Source organism: Salvelinus sp. IW2-2015, linkage group LG27 (assembly GCF_002910315.2).
Source record: "Salvelinus sp. IW2-2015 linkage group LG27, ASM291031v2, whole genome shotgun sequence".
In the NCBI taxonomy this organism is placed as follows: domain Eukaryota; kingdom Metazoa; phylum Chordata; class Actinopteri; order Salmoniformes; family Salmonidae; genus Salvelinus; species Salvelinus sp. IW2-2015.
Window position 1 is genome coordinate 6028413 of NC_036867.1, and position 8460 is coordinate 6036872.

At 44.3% G+C, this 8460-nt stretch overlaps 1 pseudogene; it reads right to left on the reverse strand.

Moving 5' to 3' along the window:
* Positions 1–1405: 1405 nt before the first annotated feature.
* LOC111953309 (receptor-type tyrosine-protein phosphatase mu-like) overlaps positions 1406–8460 on the reverse strand; it is an 11845-nt pseudogene continuing 4790 nt past the window's right edge.

Sequence of the window (8460 nt, forward strand, 5' to 3'; positions counted from 1 at the left end):
GATTCATGCTGAATAGAATGAAGGAATGTGAAGAATTGTAACTTGCGCATGGTGTACAATGAGTGTCACACAAGTATATACATCTAGAGAGRTTTGCCTGTGTAAAGTTGAACATGTGCAGATACTTATGTGGGTACACATTCATATTGGCCAATTACTTGTAGAAATATATGGGTACCATATTTGACATTCATTTGCATTCAAAACGATGTGAGAGGGTCTGACAAAACAGCCCCAATCAGAAAGTCAGCAGTCATTCGGCGATGGTCTCTGCTGCCATCTTGTGGTGACTTGCAGTGTCTCCACTTAACATCAGCAGCATTCTCCTTACCTCACTAACACAGAATCCTACGCCATGTTACATTTATAGACTAAAGCCACCGGGGYCTTGTATTGCCCATCGTCACGCTATCAAATAACAAATGCATCGTCATATAGTAGTTCATGTAGACAGACCTATAACATGATACACCTCTCTATGTCAACTCCTGTAGAATAATTATCAAGGTAACGCACAAGTTCATATATGCTAATAGGCACACTGGAACTGATGAAGTTAACCATTCAAATGTTGCMTACTCAGTATATGGATAGTGTCCACAATTGTCCAGTGTAGATGAAGGGGAGGAGACAGGTAAAAATGGATTTTAAACCAAGAGACAACTGAGACATTGTATGTGTGCCATTTAGAGGKTGAACGGACAAGACAAAACATTGAAGTGCATTTGAACGGGGTATGGTAGTAGGTGCCAGGCACACCGGTTTGAGTGTGTCASGAACTGCAACGTCGCTGTGTTTTGTCACGCTCAACAGTTWCCYGTGTGTATCAAGAATGGTCCACCACCCAAAGGACATCCAGCCAACTTGACACAACTGTGGGAAGCATTGGAGTCAACATGGGCCAGCATCCATGTGGAACGCTTTCGACACCTTGTAGAGTCCATGTCCCAATGAATTGAGGCTGTTCTGAGAGAAAAAGAGGTGCAACWCAATATTAGGACAGATTCCTAATGTTTTGTACACTTAGTGTATTTCTGCCATTGAACAAAGGGTATGCTCTTCACTACTACTGGTATTCATTAAATTAATTCAATGCAACTTTATCATGATCATTAAATGTTTTTTTCAAAATGTTGTGGCTAAAATTCAAATCAGACCAACTGTTAACATACAGTATCTCATGGCATTTATGCATACAGTATCATACAGTATCTCATGGCGGGTATTTTATAACAATGTTGGATTGATCCTTACCCTGAAAGTAGTCTATGAGCCAGGAGAAACTGTATTCAACGGCTCAGATTTCTATAAACAGCCACTACAAACTTCAGCCAACTTTAGTCACTGCTAGCTAAAAATGGGTATAAGAAAATCATCTGCACAACACGCAAAAAACACACGTATATCAGTAGATATGTATGTATTTGTAAGTTTGAGTWGTTTTTTTCCATACAAGATAAATAAAAGGCTTACAATACATCTGGTCAACATTATGCAGAGTTCGAGAAAAGAAAACAAATATGACCCCCCCCCCCMAAAAAAATCATGATTGTCACTCAATGTGCTTCACAAAAAACTCTCAATGAATAAATAGTTTGTCCAACTTCATAATATTTACAATATTAACAATAATGACCACAATTAATTAAGCTTTGGATCTGCTGACGTGATGAAAAGCTTGAGTGTGGATGGTACCGGACTGCGGTTTTTTTTCTCCTCCTGCCAATACGACGATATTCATAGTGACCGAAGCAATGGCAGCATAAACATTTAAGATTTTGCTTTCTTTCATAATGCCGGTTCAACTTTAGCTATACATGTCAAACAGCTTCATCATATTAACAAACACTGYTAAAAAAAAATATCAATGGAAATTAAAAACAAGGATAAAAAACAACATTTTATCAACATTACGTTTATATCGCATTCCCCACAAAAATGGAAATGACATTGATCATCCGATGAGGATTAAAAAGGCAATAAACAGGATTCACTGGCAAGAGGAGAGCTTTTTTGTTGAAAAAATAAACTTTAAAAAAGACTAGGGTTGGGGTGGGGGGGTGACATATGGGCAGTAGAATACATCAGTGTGAACTCCTGTTCAGTGATCAGGTGCTGTTCTGAGGGACGGGGGAGGACGAGGGTAAATACTAACACAGTCTAGTAGAAAGAGGAGAGAGGGGTTGGGAGGGGGGGTCAGGGATGAGACAGAGTAAAGTTAATCAAGTTCAGGACATTTATCGTAGAATGGGGCGGGGGGAGGGCAGTGCAAAAGCGTCCGGTTCCAAACCACCTTCTTTCCTCCCCTCGGCCTAAATCCGTAGAGGTGCGATGGATGACCCTGTTCAGCAGTTCAGTTCTATCCTCCAGTAACCAACATTCACTCAAGTTTAAGAGACTCAGTCCAGGTAAGCTGTGAGGGCTCTGGTGCGGGGGTTAGGAGGGGGTATCTTTCAGCCCAGCTAACCAGAATTCAAGTACTCCAGTGCCACCTCATAGCAGAACTTGTATTGATCCTGTGGATGAAGGGAAGAAGAGTACATCATCATGACGATGACTGGACTAGACGTGGCTGCATTGACTTTGCCTTTAACACATTTAATGGCTGAGTTATTCACAATCACAGGGCTATTTTCTCCTTATTGTAAACGTCAACAGACATTTCAATCACTTAATAATTCTGGACTCAAGTTGAATAGACTTTGGCAACCCGACTTGTCCCAGAAGTACCCAACTGTAGACTTCGTAGTGAGGACCAGTAAACCACTAAGGGTTAGGGGGCTGTATTCATAAAGGCTCAGAGTAGGCATAGCAGTGCCCCCCCCCCCCCACCGATCCATGTAATGTTATTCCTTATGATCTTAAAAGAGAAAACTGATCCTAATCAGGACCGGTTCTTACCAGTAAGTCGACCATGTTGGGTTTGTTGTTCCTCAGTGTTTTGACCGCGTGGAACACTCAACCGAACGCTGATGGCGGAGCATCTCGCACACGATGCTGATTGCACAAAACGTCCCGCTGCGTCCTCCACCATTCCTGAGAGAAGAGAGTGAGAGAAAGAAGAAAGAGAAAGAAAGGGATAGATAATAGACCAAGACATAATATTAATGATTATACATATATACATCTACCTACAGTGAGGGAAAAAGTATTTGATCCCCTGCTGATTTTGTACGTTTGCCACTGACAAAGAAATGATCAGTCTATAATTTATGGTAGGTTTATTTGAACAAGAGAGACAGAATAACACAAAAATATCCAGAAAGACGCATGTCAAAGATTTTATAAATTGATTTGCATTTAATGAGGGAAATAAGTATTTGACCCCCTCTCAATCAGAAAGATTTCTGGCTCCCAGGTGTCTTTTAACAGGTAACGAGCTGAGATTAGGAGCACACTCTTAAAGGGAGTGCTCTAATCTCAGCTTGTTACCTGTATAAAAGACACCTGTCCACAGAAGCAATCAATCAGATTCCAAACTCTCCCCACGGCCAAGACAAAAGAGCTCTCCAAGGATGTCAGGGACAAGATTGTAGACCTACACAAGGCTGGAATGGGCTACAAGACCATCGCCAAGCAGCTTGGTGAGAAGGTGACAACAGTTGGTGCGATTATTCGCAAATGAAGAAACACAAAAGAACTGTCAATCTCCCTCGCCTGGGGCTCCATGCAAGATCTCACCTTGTGGAGTTGCAATGATCATGAGAACGGTGAGGAATCAGCCCAGAATACACAGGAGGATCTTGTGAATGACTCAAGGCACCTGGGACCCTAGTCACCAAAAAAACAATTGGTAACACACTACGCCGTGAAGGACTGAAATCCTGCACGCGCCGCAAGATCCCCCTGCTCAAGAAAGCACATATACATGCCCATCTGAAGTTTGCCAATGAACATCTGAATGATTCAGAGGACAACTGGGTGAAAGTGTTGTGGTCAGATGAGACCAAAATGGAGCTCTTTGGCATCAACTCAACTCGCCGTGTTTGGAGGAGGAGGAATGCTGCCTATGACCCCAAGAACACCATCCCCACAGTCAAACATGGAGGTGGAAACATTATGCGTTGGGGGTGTTTTTCTGCTAAGGGGACAGGACAACTTCACGGCATCAAAGGGACGATGGAAGGTGCCATGTACCGTCAAATCTTGGGTGAGAACCTCCTTCCCTCAGCCAGGGCATTGAAAATGGGTCGTGGATGCATGACAATGACCCAAAACACATGGCCAAGGCAACAAAGGAGTGGCTCAAGAAGAAGCACATTAAGGTCCTAGCCAGTCTCCAGACCTTAATCCCATAGAAAATCTGTGGAGGGAGCTGAAGGTTCGAGTTGCTAAACGTCAGCCTCGAAACCTTAATGACTTGGAGAAGATCTGCAAAGAGGAGTGGGACAAAATCCCTCCTGAGATGTGTGCAAACCTGGTGGCCAACTACAAGAAACGTCTGACCTCTGTGATTGCCAACAAGGGTTTTGCCACCAAGTACTAAGTCATGTTTTGCAGAGGGGTCAAATACTTATTTCCCTCATTAAAATGCGAATGTATAAAAATTTTGACATGCGTTTTTCTGGATTTTTGTTGTTGTTATTCTGTCTCTCACTGTTCAAATAAACCTACCATTAAAATTATAGACTGATCATTTCTTTGTCAGTGGGCAAACGTACAAAATCAGCAGGGGATCAAATACTTTTTTCCCTCACTGTATATCACACAAAAAAACTGTCAGAATTGCTAAGCATTAGCACCCCTGAATTAAAATGATCTTAACTTTTTTATTTCTTTGTAATTATACAAGTAAAAAATGTTCTACCTCCAGGCTTGATACTTCCAACTAATTGTAAGCTTCATGAATTAATAACATTATCAGTGATGTATGGTGGTTGATTCATGACATGTTCTGCCCCTGAGCAAGGCACTTAACCCACTGTTCCCCCGGCGCCAAAGACGTGGATGTCGATTAAGGCAGCCCCCCCACACCTCTCTGATTCAGAGGGGTTGGGTTAAATGCGGAAGACACATTTCAGTTGAAGGCATTCAGTTGTACAACTGACTCGGTATCCCCCCTTTCCCTTTCCTTTCATAGAGCTTGGCTAAACKTATCAGCGTCTCTTCCTGTGCTTGCTGTTCTTGATTTTGCCCTCTAGATGGCGCCACACAACTGTCAATCCACCATTGCACAGTATTGGTTACCCACTGACACTAAAGTGTGGCACTCGGAGTAGTTCGTAAACTCCTCAGCTGCTCTTTCTCAGAACCGTTTCCAGATGTGAAACTTCACTGTCTTTACAGCACTGTCTTGAAAGCCAAATAACTTAAGAGTTGCAAGAGGAGAGCGTCACAAAGTGAGGAAGCAGTTTGAGTTCAGTGGACGCATACTCTCTCAACTCCCTCAGCAGTTGACCTCTGTCAATCTCCACGTCTCTGGCCTTACGCATGTTTCAAGAATGTTCCGATGAAACAGAGGCTGTGTCATACTATTGACATACTATTGCCCATATAGAGCCCTGGTCAAAAGGAGTGCACTATATAGGGAAAAGGGTGTAGCTCAAGAGACGTTGAGATGGTTGCGATGGCTGTCATTGTCCAAACAACCTGGGCTTAAGGATGCAGGGAGGGAGCTCTGTGATTGAGACTAAACTAGCAGTCTAAACATTTACTGGAGGGTGGGGGGGGGCAGTGTTGTCTTTCTGACGTTTGTTTAGCGGCAGACCCTGCTGGCTTCGTTCAGTGTGTGTATTGTGTGTGCTGATTGTCTCTGGTTTATAGTGTGTGTGTGTGTGTGTGTGTGCTGCTCTGGTCGGGGGCGATTGGAATCTCTTCAGAGACTCTAATGAGAGTCATGTATCTGGGTGATTCTTTTGGACTCTCTGGCTTACAGACCAGACCAGTAACCCTGTAAAACAGCACCAGCCACAGATTACATCAACAATGACCCTGTCGTCCACACATACACTCCTCCATTCCCATCATCCCTCCCTCCCTCCCTCCGTTTTCCGATTTGATTTCCCACCCAACTAGGGCCTCAGGAAACGAGGGAGACTCTCACGGCTTCCCTCTCTCCTCCATCTATCCGAGTAAAGTGGGGCTGCTGGAGATAAGGAAGGGCAGATTGAGCTGAGACAGAGACCCACCCAGAGGCCTCTCCCACCGGAGCATTACGATCTAGATCTGGGCAGCATCGGGAACTACAAGCTCATTTGATTTGATTATCTCCCTCTGGTAAATTCAGCAGCCTCTCTCCTCTATTTCTCCTATTTAGTAAGTGGAGATCACCTGGGTCGGATTGCACATTCAAATTCATACTGTGATATCACACTGATTTGTCCAGTTAAATAGTATACTTGGGCCAGACTAATGGGTCAAATATTGAGATACAGAGATTGCGATTGTCAACCGTTTTTWAAAATTATTTTGAATTAATGATATAGTCTTGAAGAATATGTCCAGCCCCATTCCTGAGAGTTATAGCAAACCAAGTGGCAGGGCTGCTATTTTTTTTTTTTTTTTAAATTACGAAGTGGAACTTTAAATGGCTTTGTGCTTGAATGGTTCATTTTGATGACAGCCAGTGTTTGTACGAGCATTGAGCGCTTTCTGGTGGGCCTTCAAAATGTCACAGTTTCCAGAAGGCTGTCAGAAGGCAGGATGGTGTGCTGTGACGACTGCATCCCCATGGAAAGTGTATGTGATCACCATCAGAAGAGGACAGTGACATTTCTCACTGTCCCATCGGAGTGGTCCAGTGTCACTGTGACCCCGGTGGCATTTTGGGCGGCCATGTTGGATGGAATTAGAGGGGTGGTTTTGGAGGGTTACATCAAATACCTAAGAACCCCCTACTCTTTCCACCCATTTGGGAAGTCCAGAGCTAGTAAAGGTTTACTGTGCAGTACTAGGTGTAGGTTGAGACATGACCGCTAGGTACTTACAGACAGTGCACGACGGTGCGTCCCTCTCCTCCGTCATACTCCTCCTGCCACTTGTCCACCTGGCGGATGAGCTTGAGGAAGGAGCGCTTGGACACAGGTGTGTCCCGGTACATGGGCCAGCCCAGGAACTGGAACTGTTGCACCATGCGATACCCGTCCTGTGGCTGGAGAGAGAGAAATGGACGTGTTAGCATTACTAATGGCAAGGAGGAGATTATCTTTGATTCATAAAGAAATTCCGGCTCTCACAGACCTGTTAGTTTTTTTTAAGAAGCCCTCCTGTTCTCCACTCATTACCTGTATTAACTGCACCTGTTTGAACTCGTTACCTGTATAAAAGACACCTGTCCACACACTCAATCAAACAGACTCCAACCTCTCCACAATGGCCAAGACCAGAGAGCTGTGTAAGGACATCAGGGATACAATTGTAGACCTGCACAAGGCTGGGATAGGCTACAGGACAATAGGCAAGCAGCTTGGTGAGAAGGCAACAACTGTTGGCGCAATTATTAGAACATGGAAGAAGTTCAAGATGATGGTCAATCACCCTCGTCTGGGGCTCCATGCAAGATCTCACCTCGTGGGGCATCAATGATCATGAGGAAGGTGAGGGATCAGCCCAGAACTACACGGCAGGACCTGGTCAATGACCTGAAGGAGCTGGGACCACAGTCTCAAAGAAAACCATTAACACACTACGCCGTCATGGATAAAATCCTGCAGCGCACGCAAGGTCCCCTGCTCAAGCCAGCGCATGTCCAGGCCCGTCTGAAGTTTGCCAATGACCATCTGGATGATCCAGAGGAGGAATGGGAGAAGGTCATGTGGTCTGATGAGACAAAAATAGAGCTTTTTGGTCTAAACTCCACTCGCCGTGTTTGGAGGAAGAAGAAGGATGAGTACAACCCCAAGAACACCATCACCGTGAAGCATGGAGGTGGAAACATCATTCTTTGGGATGCTTTTCTGCAAAGGGGACAGGACGACTGCACCGTATTGAGGGAGGATGGATGGGGCCATGTATCGCGAGATCTTGGCCAACAACCTCCTTCCCTCAGTAAGAGCATTGAAGATGGGTCGTGGCTGGGTCTTCCAGCATGACAACGCCCCGAAACACACAGCCAGGGCAACTAAGGAGTGGCTCCGTAAGAAGCATCTCAAGGTCCTGGAGTAGCCTAGCCAGTCTCCAGACCTGAACCCAATAGAAAATCTTTGGAGGAGCTGAAGTCCGTATTGCCCAGCGACAGCCCCGAAACCTGAAGGATCTGGAGAAGGTCTGTATGGAGGAGTGGGCCAAAATCCCTGCTGCAGTGTGTGCAAACCTGGTCAAGAACTACAGGAAACGTATGATCTCTGTAATTGCAAACAAAGGTTTCTGTACAAATATTAAGTTCTGCTTTTCTGATGTATCAAATACTTATGTCATGCAATAAAATGCAAATTAATTACTTAAAAATCATACAATGTGATTTTCTGGATTTTTGTTTTAGATTCCGTCTTTCACAGTTGAAGTGTACCTATGATAAAAATG